Source organism: Rousettus aegyptiacus, unplaced genomic scaffold (assembly GCF_014176215.1).
Source record: "Rousettus aegyptiacus isolate mRouAeg1 unplaced genomic scaffold, mRouAeg1.p scaffold_m13_p_12, whole genome shotgun sequence".
Lineage (NCBI taxonomy): Eukaryota > Metazoa > Chordata > Mammalia > Chiroptera > Pteropodidae > Rousettus > Rousettus aegyptiacus.
In genome coordinates, this window is record NW_023416287.1 from 92,699,959 (window position 1) to 92,714,642 (window position 14,684).

A 14,684-nucleotide genomic window follows, 5' to 3' on the forward strand; every position below is an offset into this window, starting at 1 on the left:
CTCCTTTCTTGGGGGCAGCCGTGGGGGCCGTCCCCAGGGGCCTCGGGCGGCGACGTGAGGGGTCTGCCGCGCAAACCCGGCTCCACAAAGGCCGCGCGCGGCCCGCGTCTGCGCCCTTCACGGAGAAGTGCGTCCTGTTTATGAAAGCGACGCCGCGACGCCGAGGGCCGGGGACAGCCACGCTCTCCCGCCGCAGGGCCCGGGCAGCGCCGCGGGCGATGCGACTCTTTGTGCTTCCGATGGCAGTGACAGCGCCTGGTGCCGCACACGGCGACAGCAACGGCGAACAAACACTCTGTGGCCTGATGGCCCGCCCGAGAGCCGGACGCGCGGTGACCCGCCCTGCACAGTGCCTCTGCGCAGACGCGCAGACTCGCCAACCTGTCACTTCAAACGCGAGGCGCCGCGATGCGCCTGCGTCAGAGGAACGCACTCGGAACTGTCCTTCCCATGCAAAGCAGCGTGCCGTGAGGACCGCTCTTGTAGTCCCCTGAGACCTCGTGCGCTGCGAGCGGGCACCCGACACAAACCTTGACGCGAGGCTTTGGGACAAGCTGTGTCACTGGGATGAGAGGGCCAGGGCTCGGATATTTTCCCCGCCACCTGTTCACTGGGAAACGTCTCGACATACTTGAGTTTCTGCTTCCTCTTGTATACAGTTAGAAGAGGAAGATTCTAGACCTACCATAAGAGGTGAAGAAAATCAAATGTACAAGGTCTAAAAAAGCTCTCTGTGGACTGCGAGATGCAATGCAGTTTCATTTCCTTGTGGATCAAGGCAAATCCCAGAAAGGATAACAGAGTAAAGTCATGTTCAATCTCAAAAACTTAGGGGAGGGGACAATAAATCCACAAATTGTAGTGTTTTTTACGAAGTCTGAATTTTATAAAATTTTCAGTTACTTAAGGCTTCTACCTGGTCGAAGCCACTACATTTGCCTCATTCTTTTAATTTGCAACGTAACGGTGAAAATGTCCCTTGAGATTGACAGTGATGAGAACCAGACCGCGGAAGCCAGTGAGCGAGCTGACTCTTCTTTTATTGGAAACAGGAAACACTCTCCTGACAGGAGGACATGTATTTAGGGGGAAATGGCATGAACGTCACAAAATCAGCCCATTCCTTAACCGCGCAAAAACAGCGGCGCTAACAAAATTCCTAAGGTAAATTTAAAAGTCCTATTACTTCTGCGGGTTTCAAGTTTTAAGTCCAATCTATTGAGGTTTCATTTGACATTTGTCAGTTTTGGTAAGTGCATGCAGCATGTAGCTACCGCCAGGAGACAGAGCATGTCCACAACCCTTAATTCCACTTACAGCTAATCCCCCCGCAACCACGGGGAGCCCGCCCCCCAGACCCCAGCAACCACACGACGGGGAGCCCGCCCCCCAGGCCCGAGCAACCGCCGACCTGCCCTGCATCCTTGTGGCTCCACCTTTCCAGCATTTCATACAGATGGTTTCGTCCAGTATGTGGCCTTTTGAGTTTCGCTTCTTTCGCTTAGAATAGGACATCTGAGAGTCACATGTGAGGTACGTGGATCAGTAGTTTATTTTATTTATTTTTTTTGAGGAGCATCGTGCATGTGTTCCACGCTTTGTTTATTTATCTGTTTTGGCATCACACATAAAGCGGCATGCACAGTCACGGAATCCCCCCAAACTCGACACACGTGGGTTTCCGTATCGACGCGTAGTTTTATTTATCTGATATAAATGCCCGGAGTGGGACTGTGGGCAGCATGGCAAGTCCAGTTTATCAATATTTATGTATAACTTTCGTTGAGAGATTTTTAGTGCATAAATTACTTAGGACTCATTTACAATTAGAAGATTCTCCTCAAAGCAACAAACAAAATCGATGGTGAGGATTTCTCAACACAACGTTTTCCCTCCCTTTAATGAGCACGGGAGATGCAAAGGCCCCCCTGAGTGCTCAGCAAGGCCCGCCCTGGCTCTGGCCAGGTAACTGGTGGCTCTGGGCCTCAGACTGATAACGCTGAGGACACGGCGCCTTACCTAACTCAGGGCAAGCGCTGGGAATTTGGTGAATTTAGTGGATTTTGAAAACAAAGAAATTGACTATAAAGAATTTTTTAACAATTGTCCAAAAAACCAATAAACATATTTAATGAACAATTAACTTTTGTACATGTACATCTCGTGTGTATTAGAAGCGTTTCTGGCCGTTTGCTAGCCGCCCGCCTGGGGGCCGGGGTGCAGGTTCTCCTTGAGGAAAGCGTTGGTGTCCTCTCCGTCACTTGGGGGGCGACCCAGAGCTGGCCGTGAGCTTCCCTGCGCTGCTACCACTGTGTCTTCTCCTTCCTGGGCTTCCCCTGCCCCGAGGCCCGACCCCCACCTTCTGCTATGGGCCCGTCCGGAACCGCGGTGCTGAGACGAGTTCTTCGCCTTTTGGCTCTTGGCTCAGTCTCCACCTTTGCCGCGTTCCCAGTGTTGTTATTTTTAGCACTTCTTTTCAGTCTCTTTATGCTTTTTATGACGCCTTTAGGTAGACACTTCCCTCTGACTGTGCAGAAGACGGACAGAGTCATCATTATTTTGATCATTAGCTATTCTGCATTTTCAGCGCCCGCACAAGGCCTTGCTCAGCCTGGAGCCACAGTGACCACTGTGCTCTTACACTCCTACGTCCTCGTGGGGGTGGAGCTGTGTGGCCGGCTCCTCACGGTTCTCCCGCTGAGCCCTCAACGCGACCGCTCCCCCGAGGCCGGGCCACGTGCGGGCGCTCGTTGGGGCCACATGCGGGTGCTCGTCGGGGCCGCCTGGCCGCGTGCACCTGCTGCCCCGCCTCGCATCTTGGGCATAGCTGCGCCTCCATCTCTGCTCTGTCTCGTTGCTCGGGAACTCACCTGCTCTCTGCGCCCCAGCAGGATGCCATGGGGAGGAAACCCCAAGACACAGCTGATGCCCGAGCCCCCATTTCCTGTCTTCCCATCGCTGAGAGCCGTTCAGCCTGGGACCCATGACTCCGGTCTGGGCAGAGCCGCACTTCTCAAATGGACACCTGTGGTCCCAGGGAAAAGCCTGTTCCTGCTCCTCCGCCTGTGAACCCAGCCCCTAGGGGCACTTTGAAGGAGGGGGACTCAACCTGTTGGGAGCTGTGCTGGGCCAGCCTGATGGGCAATGTGGGATCAATCACCTCACACTGGGCAGCACGTGGCCCCAGCCACTCCATGCGATGGGGCTGGGGACAGTCGGAAATGTTCAGAATGATTGACCGAAATGTTTTAGCAATCTCTAGACCAAGGGCCATTAATCCAAAGATGGCTCTGAGTCTATTTGATTTCAATAGAAAGAAAAGACTTCTTTTGAAATGGATAGTGACAGCTGAGTTCAGAGATAACGGACAGCAGTGACGAGGCCGTACTCCTTAAAACAAACAAGGAAACCCTCTCCTCACTGGGTAGTTTCACTCGTTTGGTTTCAAGGCGTCGTGAGAGCGGCGCTATGTCCCGCCCCTGCCCGCCTACCCGCCCTTCGAATGCGCACAGAGGCGCGCGGAGTCACCTCTGGGGAAGGTGGGTCTGGCCTGCCGGGAGAGGACAGAGGGTCACGGGCCACGGGGGACAAGCGGCGGGTGGCCCCGCACCTGTGCCATGTCCCCGGCCAGGCCAGCGGGGAGAAGCCATCGAGTGAACAGAAAGCAGCGCGAGGGGCAGGAGGAAAGACCACGGGAGGCAGCGGCACGCTGACCCTGAGGAGCCAAGAGCCCCGGGCGGAGCACGCAGGCGCCCGGCGCACGCGTGTGCCCGCGAGCACACGCACGCGTGCGTCTACAGCCCCAGTGGCCGCACTGTTCTCAGAAGGGCAACGGGACAAGGTCACGGGAGACACTCCGTGAGTCCCTCTCGAGCAGGCGGAGGACTGATTTATGGCCGCGTTGCCGCACGTCACCTGAAAACGTGCGGTGTCTGTGCGGCCTGGCCGGGGAAGGGGTGAGGCGCCGTGAAGGAATGCTCCTGTTCCGCTTTATTGTGAAATTATCCCGGCCTACCTGCTCTAATCCCCCGAAAACAAATTAAATCCTCACTAAGCTGACTTTAAATCAATAGTTTCATTTAAGAATAGTGTGACTTAATAAAAATAAAAAACTAACTGGTCCAGCCAATTTAAGAGGGAAATAAATCATTGCCCAAGGAAAAATAGCAGATTTGACTTGTATATGGGCCCCGCTCTGCCGAAGGGGGAGAGTCTGCATCCGAATTAACTCTGGCGAAAGAGGCTCATCGGCCCGTTCACAAACCCGCCTTCCGATCCGCGCCCCGAGAGATGAATGCCGCTCCTCACTTTGGGGATGCGGGTCACCCCCAAAGTGAGGAGCGGCATTCATCTGTGCTTTGAACAAAATAATCACTACAAAGTACAAGACGACCCCCGTGGAACCCGTCTTCGGCAACCCCGGCCAGCAGTCAGGGACCACGCGCGTGGGCCAAGGACCGCACCATGACACACAGGCAGCGAGGGCCCTCGCGAGGAGAGTGGCTTCCTCGGTGAGCAGCTGGGGCCACGCACCTCGGCGATTCTCGCTGCAACTTTACATCTCCTTTCTAAAAAATCTAAGGGCTGGGTGGACACTTTCTGTTCCTTTTTCTTTCTTTCTTTCTTTCTTTCTTTCTTTCTTTCTTTCTTTCTTTCTTTCTTTCTTTCTTTCCTTCCTCCCTCCCTCCCTCCCTCCCTCCCTCCTTCCTTCCTTCCCTTTTTGCAGTATATAAGAGGCATGTTGTCATTTTATAGGAAAAGAAAGTCACCTAGAAATACAGACTAAAAATTTCCTGAAGAGGTCTCCGACAGTGGTTCCAGAGAAAGCCTCCAACACCATAATTCTAAACTGGCACTTTACCCCGTTTAATGGAGTACTTGTTTATTAATCATATAAATTAGAAAAATGCTTAGGAGCCGTCGCTTGTCTGCTTAATCTATTGTTATGTATGGCGGACACATAAACACTAAACCCAGTGCCTGCGGACCGTGACGTATCGATATTATCAGTGTCACCGTCACCGCCAGAACATTTTTAAATTTTTGTAATTATAAATGTCAATTCCAGTTACTTACCGATGTTTGTTGCCAATAGGGTGCTTTTATATGACATGATGACAGTAACGAATGAGAAATCTCATGCTTTCTAACGTAAGGTTTAAACAACAACAAAAAAAAGCCGGGCGAGACCATGCACTCCTTCCCGTATCTATCCCCTTTCTCGAGGACTAAATTTAATTTGTTGACCAGAAAAACACTTGGCCAAACATCTCGAGAAATCGGTTACTCAAGGCAGCGTGATTTGGTGGGGGCACTTCGCTCCGACTCAGCTCGGATGTGGGGTTCAACTCCGTCTTTACAACCCTGTGTCACCTGTCTGGTCACTTGACATTCTGCCTGTGGTTCTAGCATTCATAAAATGGGGGTGATTGGAAAAATTTTTTTAAAAATTATAAATATGTAAAAAATAAAATAAAATGGGGTGATGACATCTGCGCAGTTCACGGTGTCGTTCCGTGTGGCCCCAGGTGAGGCGAAGATGCTCAGAGGGAAGGAAGGACTCACCCCGACCTGACCACAGACAAGCACTGACATTCACTCCCACCCAGGAAACACTGGCGTCTCCATGACCTTGAAGCTCATCTCCCCAGCACGGTGGGATAATTTTCTCTCCCACGGACCAGAGCTCTGGGGAGGACCACCACACAGTAGGGCAACTGAGGAGTGCGGAGCCTGGGGTCCTCACGGCTCCGCCCACATTCAGCCTCCCCTGCAGTTCGGAATGGACAGGGAGGTCTCCAGGGATCTGAAAGGACTTCTCCAAACAAGTTCCACCTACCTTGAACTTGAACAGTGAGCGAGACGGATGAGCCTAACTGGGCCCTGCTGCAGTTCAATGACCTGACAACCACATGCTAACAAGGTATTTGTTTCTATTTGTAGTAAATTAGGAGGGTTTTCCCTTTCGAGAAGGTCAGTCTTTTGTTTTCCATACCCACTCAGGTGAAAACTTTCACCGTTATGAAGCCCGGCCACAGCGGTCTCTCCTTGAAGAGCGCTTCAGAGCCATTGTGCGAACGACCCCTCTCACGCACGCGGAGAGGCGGGTGCGTGTTTGATAAATAAACGAAGAAACGAAGGACGAGCCAGGGGCCCAGCCAGATCACCAAAACATGACAGCGCCTCGGGACACCGCACGCACCCTGCCTGGCAGACTCAGGGCGTCCGCCCCGCTCTCCTGGGGCCCCGCGAGGGTGAAGAGTGTGTTCCGGGGCCATTTTCTCAGAGCCGCCACGGCATCTGGCTCCTGGTAGGAGCCGCGTGTCCCATGAGTAAATGCCCGTGTTATACCGTGACACGCGCCTCCCCCGACACCCGCGTCACACGGCCACATACACCTCCCCTGATGGAGAACGCTCTCGAGGACAGAGACCTACGGCACAGGTGGCCATTCGTGTCCTGTAATTCTTGTATGTAACGGTCTCTCTGGAAACGCTGGGTTCGTAACACACGGAGAGGGAAGTGTCCTGCTGTTTCACGCATCCCTGAGAGGTGGCCCTTGTGGTTACTCACACCCGTGCACGGGCACCCGCCTCGCCCGGGGCTGGGCCACGAGCACGAGCCCTCAGCGCTCACACGAGCTCCCTGGGGCCGTCGACGGCCGTTTCGGGAAAGTATTTCAAGGCAAACAGGACAGCGGCGGCAGCATGGGGCTGAGGGATTCGCCGGTGAGGACAGAGACCCGGCGTCCACTGCGGTGCGTGGCCGCGCTAGGCCAGCCACGCAGTCGGAGCGCGAAGCATCCCCGGAGCGAGCCCCGGTCAGCGCCAGCTCCGGCGAGAGGCGCAGGGGAGAGCATGACGGGGAAATGCATTTGCTTCCTGAACAAAACCACGACACACCCTAGAATCTGATGGCATCTAGTTTCTGGAACTCGATGAGCTTTCGAATGATATTTCCCACCAAAACTACACAAGCATCTGTTTTTATGAGTGACAATAAACACAGAGACACAGAATGACTAATGAAGAAGACAGCTTAGATGACAAGATTCCCAGAATTCCCAGATGATTCTGAAATAATACTAATGTATCATTACCATATATATTGTCTACTTCTAAAAATATTTTCAGGGAGCTTAAAATTGAAAACTATATATATATATATATATATCTGAAAATTTTTGGAAAAAAGTATTTAAGAAAGAAGTCAGGTAACAGAAAAATGTAATGCGAATAAATGACTACACAAGCAGCCAGGAAGTGGATACTTATCGTAGCTGAGTTCTGAACTTTTGGCTCTGAGCTTCCCAGCAGTCAAGTCAAAAAGTGAAAACTATTATTTTCTAAGGGTTGTAGAATTGTCACGAAAAGCAAACGGTTTTCCTGATGTGAATTTGTATGCGTAATGTGCAAAGCAGATGTGTAACATAAAAGACACTGAATACGGGCGACTCACATTTGACAAGGGGCCAAGAATACTCAGCGGAGAAAAGAATCCTTTCACTAAACGGTGCTGGGGTAATTGAATATTCACATGAAAAAGACGAAACTAAGACCGTATCATACACTACTTACAAAAATTAACACAAAACCAATTAAAGACTTAAATCTAAAAACTAAGACCATGAAACTCTTAGAAGACATAGAAATAAAATTCCTTTATGGTCTTGGTAATGATTTTTTTTGATATGTCACCTAAAGCAAAAGCAACAAAATAAAAATTAAAAAGTCATTTCACATCGAACTATAAAGCTTCTATGCGGCAAAAAAAAAAAAAAAAAAAAAAAAAAAATCAAAGAAGTGAAAAGAAAAAGACAACCTATGGATTAGGAAAATATAAATTTACAAACTATCTATCTGATAAGGGATTAATATTCAAAACATTTAAAGAACTCGTAAACCCAATAGCAACATTAAAAATCCAAATAACCAAATTTAAAATGGTCAAAGTACCTGAGTGGACCTTCCTCCAAAGAAGACATAGGAAAAGTCAACAGGTGCATGAAAAGGTGTTCAACATCACTAGTTACTAGGGAGATGCAAATTAAAACCTCAGTGCGGAATCACCCCACGCCTGTCAGAACAGCTACCATCAAAAAGACAAGCGGTAGCAACTGCTGGTGAGGCTACGGTACAAAGGGAGCCCTCGCACACCGCTGGTGGGGGTAACTGGGGGCAGCCACTCCGGGAAGCAGAGTAGAGGATGCTCAGAAAATTAAAAATAGACCTGCCACATAGTCCGGCAATTCCACACCTGGGAATATATCCACAGGAAATGAAAACAGTATCTCAAGATATATCTACACCCCACGTTTGCAGCAGAATTATTTACAACAGCCAAGACAAGGAAATGACCAACGTGCCCACCGGTGGATGAATGGACAGAGGAGCTGTGGCACAGATGCGCGATGCAACATCACCCAGCCCTGGAAAGGAGGAAATCCTGTCATTCGCAACATGAATGGAGCCTGAAGGCGCTATGCTAAGTGAAATAAGTCAGAAAAAAAAAAAAAAAAAACCACCGTATGATCTCATTTATATGTCGATTCTAAAAAAACTCATAGGAAAAGTGATCAGACTTGTGGTGACCAGAGGTGGGGTGGGAGAGGGGTGGCGGGTACCAACCGCCAGGCCAGGCGTGAGACCAGCAAGAGCGCATGCGCATGCGGCTGCAGCTAACGCCCACGTAGGATACCTAGGAACGTCGTTGAGAGTAAATCCTAAGAGTTCTTGTTAAAAGGAGAAATTATTTTCTCTTTTATCTTCTTATTCCTCTTCTTTTTATTGCATCTCTGTGAGAAGAGCAACGTTATCTGAACCTATTGTTGCAATCACGTCACAATGCGTTTAAATGGAACCATCACGCCGCGCGCCTTAAACCGACACAGCGACGCGCATCAATTATTCCTCAACATAACGAGGGAAAAACATTATTCCTCGTACGTTTTTTTAAAAAGACACCGTCTAAAATCAAGGCGAGCCTTTCACAACATTTAGAACATAGAAAAATGCTAATTATTTGTATATCTCCTTTAAGACACAATCAAAAGCTTAAATGCATTTGTTCCTCTAACTTCTGAAATTAATATGTTGTTGTAAAAGATCCTTACACTGCAGAAGTAAGTAAAAAGTAGTTATTTTCTTTTCTAAGACAGAATTTTAAGTTTCAGCTCATCGAATCCTCTCACGGAGTCCCCTTCTCAACCAGCTTAGAAGATTAGGACAACGCGTGTGGCCGAGCCCCTGACCCCTCGTCCCTCGAAGATCGGCCCCCTGCTCAGGTTTCTGTGGGTTCTGAGAGCGGCCAACGGGGTTGTCCACGCGGCACAAAGGCTCCCGCGTGCCACCTGGGGCGGCAGCCAGGGCCACTGGCCGCGAACTTCCAGCGCCCGAAATGAGCCGACGCCACTGAACCGCTCGCTTTAACGTGGTTAAAATGCTACGTCTTAGGTTGCGTGCATTTCGCCACGATAAAGAGTAAACTCGGGGTACAGCAAGCTGTAGCAGGGCTGCAGAAAGGGGTCAGGGGGAGCACGGGCCTGTCGGGCTTCGCCAAACCTGGCCGCGGCTGACGGGTTCACGCAGAAGGTTTTCCCAGGGAGCGTGTGAGTCCTTTAGAATCGATCGCTGACCTGATGCAAACCTCGGGGTCAGTTTCCTGTCTGTAAAAATGACAAAGGTTCCTAAAAAGAGCCGGTGGCCCTCGGGCCTCTGCTGCTGGGGTGGTCTGCCTGCGTGGCGGCCTCCTCGGGTCCCAGCGGGGCCTCCGTGCTCTGGCCCTGGCTTTGTCCCGCCCTCGGTTACCCCCCTTAAAGACGAAGAAACGGCAGATGCAAAGCGTCCATGTGCGCACACGCGTGTGTGTACGCACGTATCCGTGTGCACATGCGTGTTACATGTGTATTATTAAACCTAAGTCAGAATCTCGACCAAAGACGCAGCTCGCGTTCCACACGGACACGCAGACGAACTAGGACAGACCCGAAGTGCGACAGATACACAGCTAAGCCTAAAAGGTCTCAGAAAGCTGAAGGTTTTGGTGAAAAACAGTAATAATGAAGCGGAATGTGAGCTTCGTTTGGCATCGCCCTGGAGCAGGTGGACACGGAGCTGCGCTCAGCAGCGCCTGTGAGACGGCCTCGTTTGAGCGGAGCCGCCGCCCGGAGGCGCCCCAGCCCGTCCCCTGACGCTCCAGCAGGTCCCCTGCCGCCAGGAGGTCCCGCCCAGCCCCTCAGGTGGCCGCGGAGCCGCTTGCGTCTTCTGCTTGCTCAAAGGTCACGCGCCCAAACGTCGCGCTCGGCAGCGGCAGCGGTGGCTCCGAGGCGTCGTCCCGAGCGTTTTCTCTGGCGGCTCCCTCCCTTCCTTCGTCCTCGTCCCCTCTAGCGCCCATGTTGTCCCACGTTTGTCACCTTAGGGGGAGGAATTCAGCAGCGGGCGGGAAGGGGTCCTCGGGAGAACGGACACGCAGGGTCGCGTGAAGGTCGTGCGCAGAGGCGGCCGCCTCCCCAGCACCTGCCGGACAGGCCCTCGGACCAGATCGAAGTGTGCAGGCCGCGGGCAGGGAGGGGGCGGGCGGCCGGAGACCAGGGCACAGCCGCGGGGGGCCCAGGGCTGGCGAAACCGAAGGAGCGGCTGCGCGAGACCAGAAGTCCCCGAGGCCCGGGCGGTAGCACGAGGCGGGGGAGGGGACGCCTGCAGAGGGGTCCGGGTCAGCGGCCCGCGGCCAGCCTGCGGGTCTGTCTCCCGGCGACGGCCAGGAGGGGAGGCCCGAGTCCCCTAAAGTGCAGGGCCGCAGCCGCAGAGCCAGCAGGGAGTGTGGCTGGGGGACCCACGCGAGCCCCGCGCGCGACCCGTGTGCGTGCCGGCCGCGATGACCGTCAGCTCGGCCGCTCCCACGCGGGCAGGGGCCCCAGACAGGGGACCGGGAGGACCGCGGGCTTCCCCACCCCTCAGCGAGGCCGGCGACGGCGACCGTGGCCCCCGCGGGCCTTGCTGACCCTTACGGCACGTCTGCCCACCTCGGGGCGGGGGCTCGACTCTGAGACCAACTCGCGGTCCTGAGAACTAACGACGTCTGTGTTTCCGCACAGAGCCCAGGCACCCGGAGTCGCGCCTCGCGTCGGGATCTGGCGATCGCACTAAAGCCGACGGCGGCAACTCGGCGTCGCGGGCGAGTTTACCCCTTTCGCCCCCGGGCAGAGCAGCCCACGAGCCGAGGCTCAGCAGGGCCGGAGACCGGAGCGTCCTGCGTCCTGCCCCGCTCACTGTCACCCTCGGACCCGCATGCGCGGCGGTCAGGCAGCCGCAGCCCCTGGGGCAGACGCGGAGGGCAGGGGTCACACCTGCGTCGGGACACCAGCCCCCGCTCTTCCGCGTGCATTCCCCCTCCACAAACGGGTTTATTAATAGTTACCTCTAGGACTTAACTGCAGAGTTAAACGATGTCACCAAGAGTTCTCTGGGGAAGGATAGCTTCCCAACGATCTCCTTTCTGAGCCAAGAATTCTCGGAGCCAGAAGGGGCAGCTCCCTCTTCTGCTCGCACCACTCAGGCCGGCTGGGAGCGGTGTCCCTGGGACGTGCTCACAAGTGACGGACAGCCAGGCCACCTCCCAGGCAGGGACCGAGAGTTCCAAGCAAACACCATCCTTCAATCCACACACTGAACCCCTCGTGCCTCTCCTTTTGAAAGGGCACGTGAGGTACCCGAGAGCACCCAGGAGGAGGAAGAGCCCCCAAAAGCTGGGGGAGAATCTGCGAACACCAGCTCGGAGCAGCTGGCCCTCGCCAGCGCATTCCTCCGAAAATTACTCAGATAAATCACGGGCGGACATCTGGACTGATTCTGTTGGTTGTTGTATTTTTCTTTTCATGTTCATTTTTATCCTTCGAGTAATCACTGCCCGTTCATGTCCCCTTACACTAATAATTACCTGCATCGCGTTGATGGGAAGTGAGGACCCACCTCCTCCTTGTTGGCGCATCGGCCCCCAGCGAGTGCCAGGCTTCTCGCCCGCCCTGTGTCCCCTCCGGCCATCCCGCTAACCGAGGCCATCCTCTCAAACTTGGATCCGGGGATCACTCGCTTGCCGGCCTCCAGCCCGCCTGAGCTCATCCCGCTCTGCCTTCAACTCCCAGGTCACTCTTCCCAAGTCGCTGCCTCGATTCGACCACTCGATCGCCCGCTGTCTATGAATGGAGCTTTTAGCACGAGAGACCTGTTGCGTCTGCTCATAAACTCGCTGCTCCAACCAGGCTGGTCAGCATGCTCTCCCACGGGGTCGCAGGGCGGGCCCTGGAGGGGGGGGGGTGACAAGGGCCTCCTGCTTGGCTCTCACAGGACAGGTCGCAGCTCCAGGCTCGTGGCTCTTCTCCATGGGTCTCAACGCTGGACATTCGCTAAGACCCCTTTCCTTTCCAAAGCTGCAAGTCTCACCCCCATGCCTCTGTGTGCGCAGGCTCCAGATTCCCCAGCTTAATTTGCCCCTCTGTGAAATGGGGGTCCTAATAGCACCCGCTCTGGGAAACGAGGCTTAAACAAAACTATTCCCGTTAAGCAATTAGAACATGCCTGTCAATCAGGAGTTCAGTAAATGGTAGCTGGATTGCTGGGATTATTATTATTAGCTCATTCTTACTTCTTCCCAACACCTGCCCACATCCGCCACCTCCAGGAAGCCTTCCATGACAACCGTCGCCTCCGGTCCTCTCTCCCCCTTTGAGGGGCCTGCAGCATTACTGGTACCTAGCTTTCAGGTGAGACACGGCCATACGAACTCTTCCGTACCATCTCTGGGACGCCCGCGTTATCCGCACCGGCATGCGACCCCTCAGCCGGAGGACAGCGGGCACCGGGCCGTGCTTTCCGTGAGCAGGACGGAACCTTCCAGGCATTTCATCTCCTGCTGACCAGCTGGAGTTACAGACGCCGGAAACCCCCGAGGGACCCGAGCCCCCGGTGCCTGGACCGGAGCATGTCGGGCGAGCTCCAGGACCGAGAACTTCACATCCGAAAAGGCGAAAGAGCCGCTGACGCATGCGCCCTCGGGGGCCGCGCTCAGCCGCGTGGGCGGGAACACAGGCCAGTGGACTGCTGGACCCACTTACAGCACCTGGTCTTCCTACGTGGTCTCCCATCCAAGTACTAACCAGGCCCGACCCTGCTTAGCTTCCGAGATCAGACATCGGGCTTGTCCAGGGTGGCCATAGACCATGAAAGCCTGGAGACGTGGGGGGACTTCAGGACTGGGGTCCTCCCTTAAATGCTGCATCACACCGTGCCATCTGCCAATAATGACCCATTTCAACGTGCAACGTGATTGAAAGGAAAAACAGGAGAGAGAGACCGGAGGGGGGCGGGGGGACGGGGTGTTGCTGCTAGTTCCAGAGTTTAATGCCGCTCGGCGGGGCCAGGCTCGGGGTGTCGTGATGGAAACGTCCATCGCGGAAGCATTAGGTCAGGCTCGGAAGACACCGCCGCTGGAGCACCGCACGCACCGCGGCGCCCGCCGGCTGGGACCAAGCGCACAGGAGCCGGGATGAGACATGGAGGGTCTTAGGGAGGGGCCCTGGGTGAAGACTGTCGGGACTGAGGCCCGAAGGCCTTCTGGATAAGCGCTGGATGCGGACGTGGCTCCATAGCGTAGCGGGGAGCACGTCTGCTTTCCACGCAGAAGGTCCTGGATTCGCGCCCCAGTGGAGCCACAGTCCATGGTCTACGGCCACCCTGGACAAGCCCGATGTCTGATCTCGGAAGCTAAGCAGGGTTGGGCCTGGTTAGTACTTGGATGGGAGACCACCTAGGAAGACCAGGTGCTGTAAGCATTAATAATAATAATTAATAATAAAGTTGGATGGGCACCGGCAGCTCCTGCCCCACTCGACCTCCGTTCTGCTGTAGCAGAAACAGCCTCACAGAAAAGCACCCAACACTAGTACTTTCCATAAGCAGCGAGGAGTAGTTTGCAAAGTTGCTGCACGAAATGGAAGGGGCCACATCCACAAAGTGAACACCTTTGGGACAGTGTGAGCGGGGAGCGCACAGCTGAGCTCCAGAGTCGCGGCTGCAGAAAGGCCGCCTGGCGAGCGTCCGCAGTGAGGCCGATCTCTGTGGATCGTCGTGTCTTCACTCTACAGTGATCCCAGGAAGCTGGAAGCCTCCGTACTTTAAAACAGAAATAAATTATCATCCCAGGAAGGACCCGGCATCACAGTAGGTGGTCGATCGGAATAATAATTCGTTGTACTTGGGATAAAAAGATGACTCTGCTTTTCCGCTGTGGTGATGGATTTCCTGAAGCCCCGTCAGTAAAAACAGCATCAGCGTGTGGTGTAGTCTCTTGGCAGGAAGGCTCCTGGCCGTGGAACAAAAGGCACTTCCTGCCCGAACAGCTCGCGCGAGATCTGCTGAGGCACCAGAGCTAACCAGGCCCATGCAAAAGAGCCCGCGTGGACACCCTGAAGGTCCTGGAAGACAGCAAGGTCGACGACCTGCGCGGGAGCCCTGATGCGGGGTGTCCCAACCTCACGCCATTGGACGTTTGGATAATTCCTAGTCGCGGGGCTGCCCTCTGCGCTGTAGGAGGCTCCCACCCACGAGGCAGGGGTAGCGGCCCCTAGTTGTGACAGGCAGAAATGTGACTGCACACGTCCTCTGGGGGCAAAAGCAGCCACCCGTGGGGAA

At 54.3% G+C, this 14,684-nt stretch overlaps 1 pseudogene; it reads left to right on the forward strand.

The window, feature by feature from the left end:
* Positions 1 to 13,714: 13,714 nt before the first annotated feature.
* LOC118610086 lies at positions 13,715 to 13,825 on the forward strand (annotated as a pseudogene).
* Positions 13,826 to 14,684: the final 859 nt, after the last annotated feature.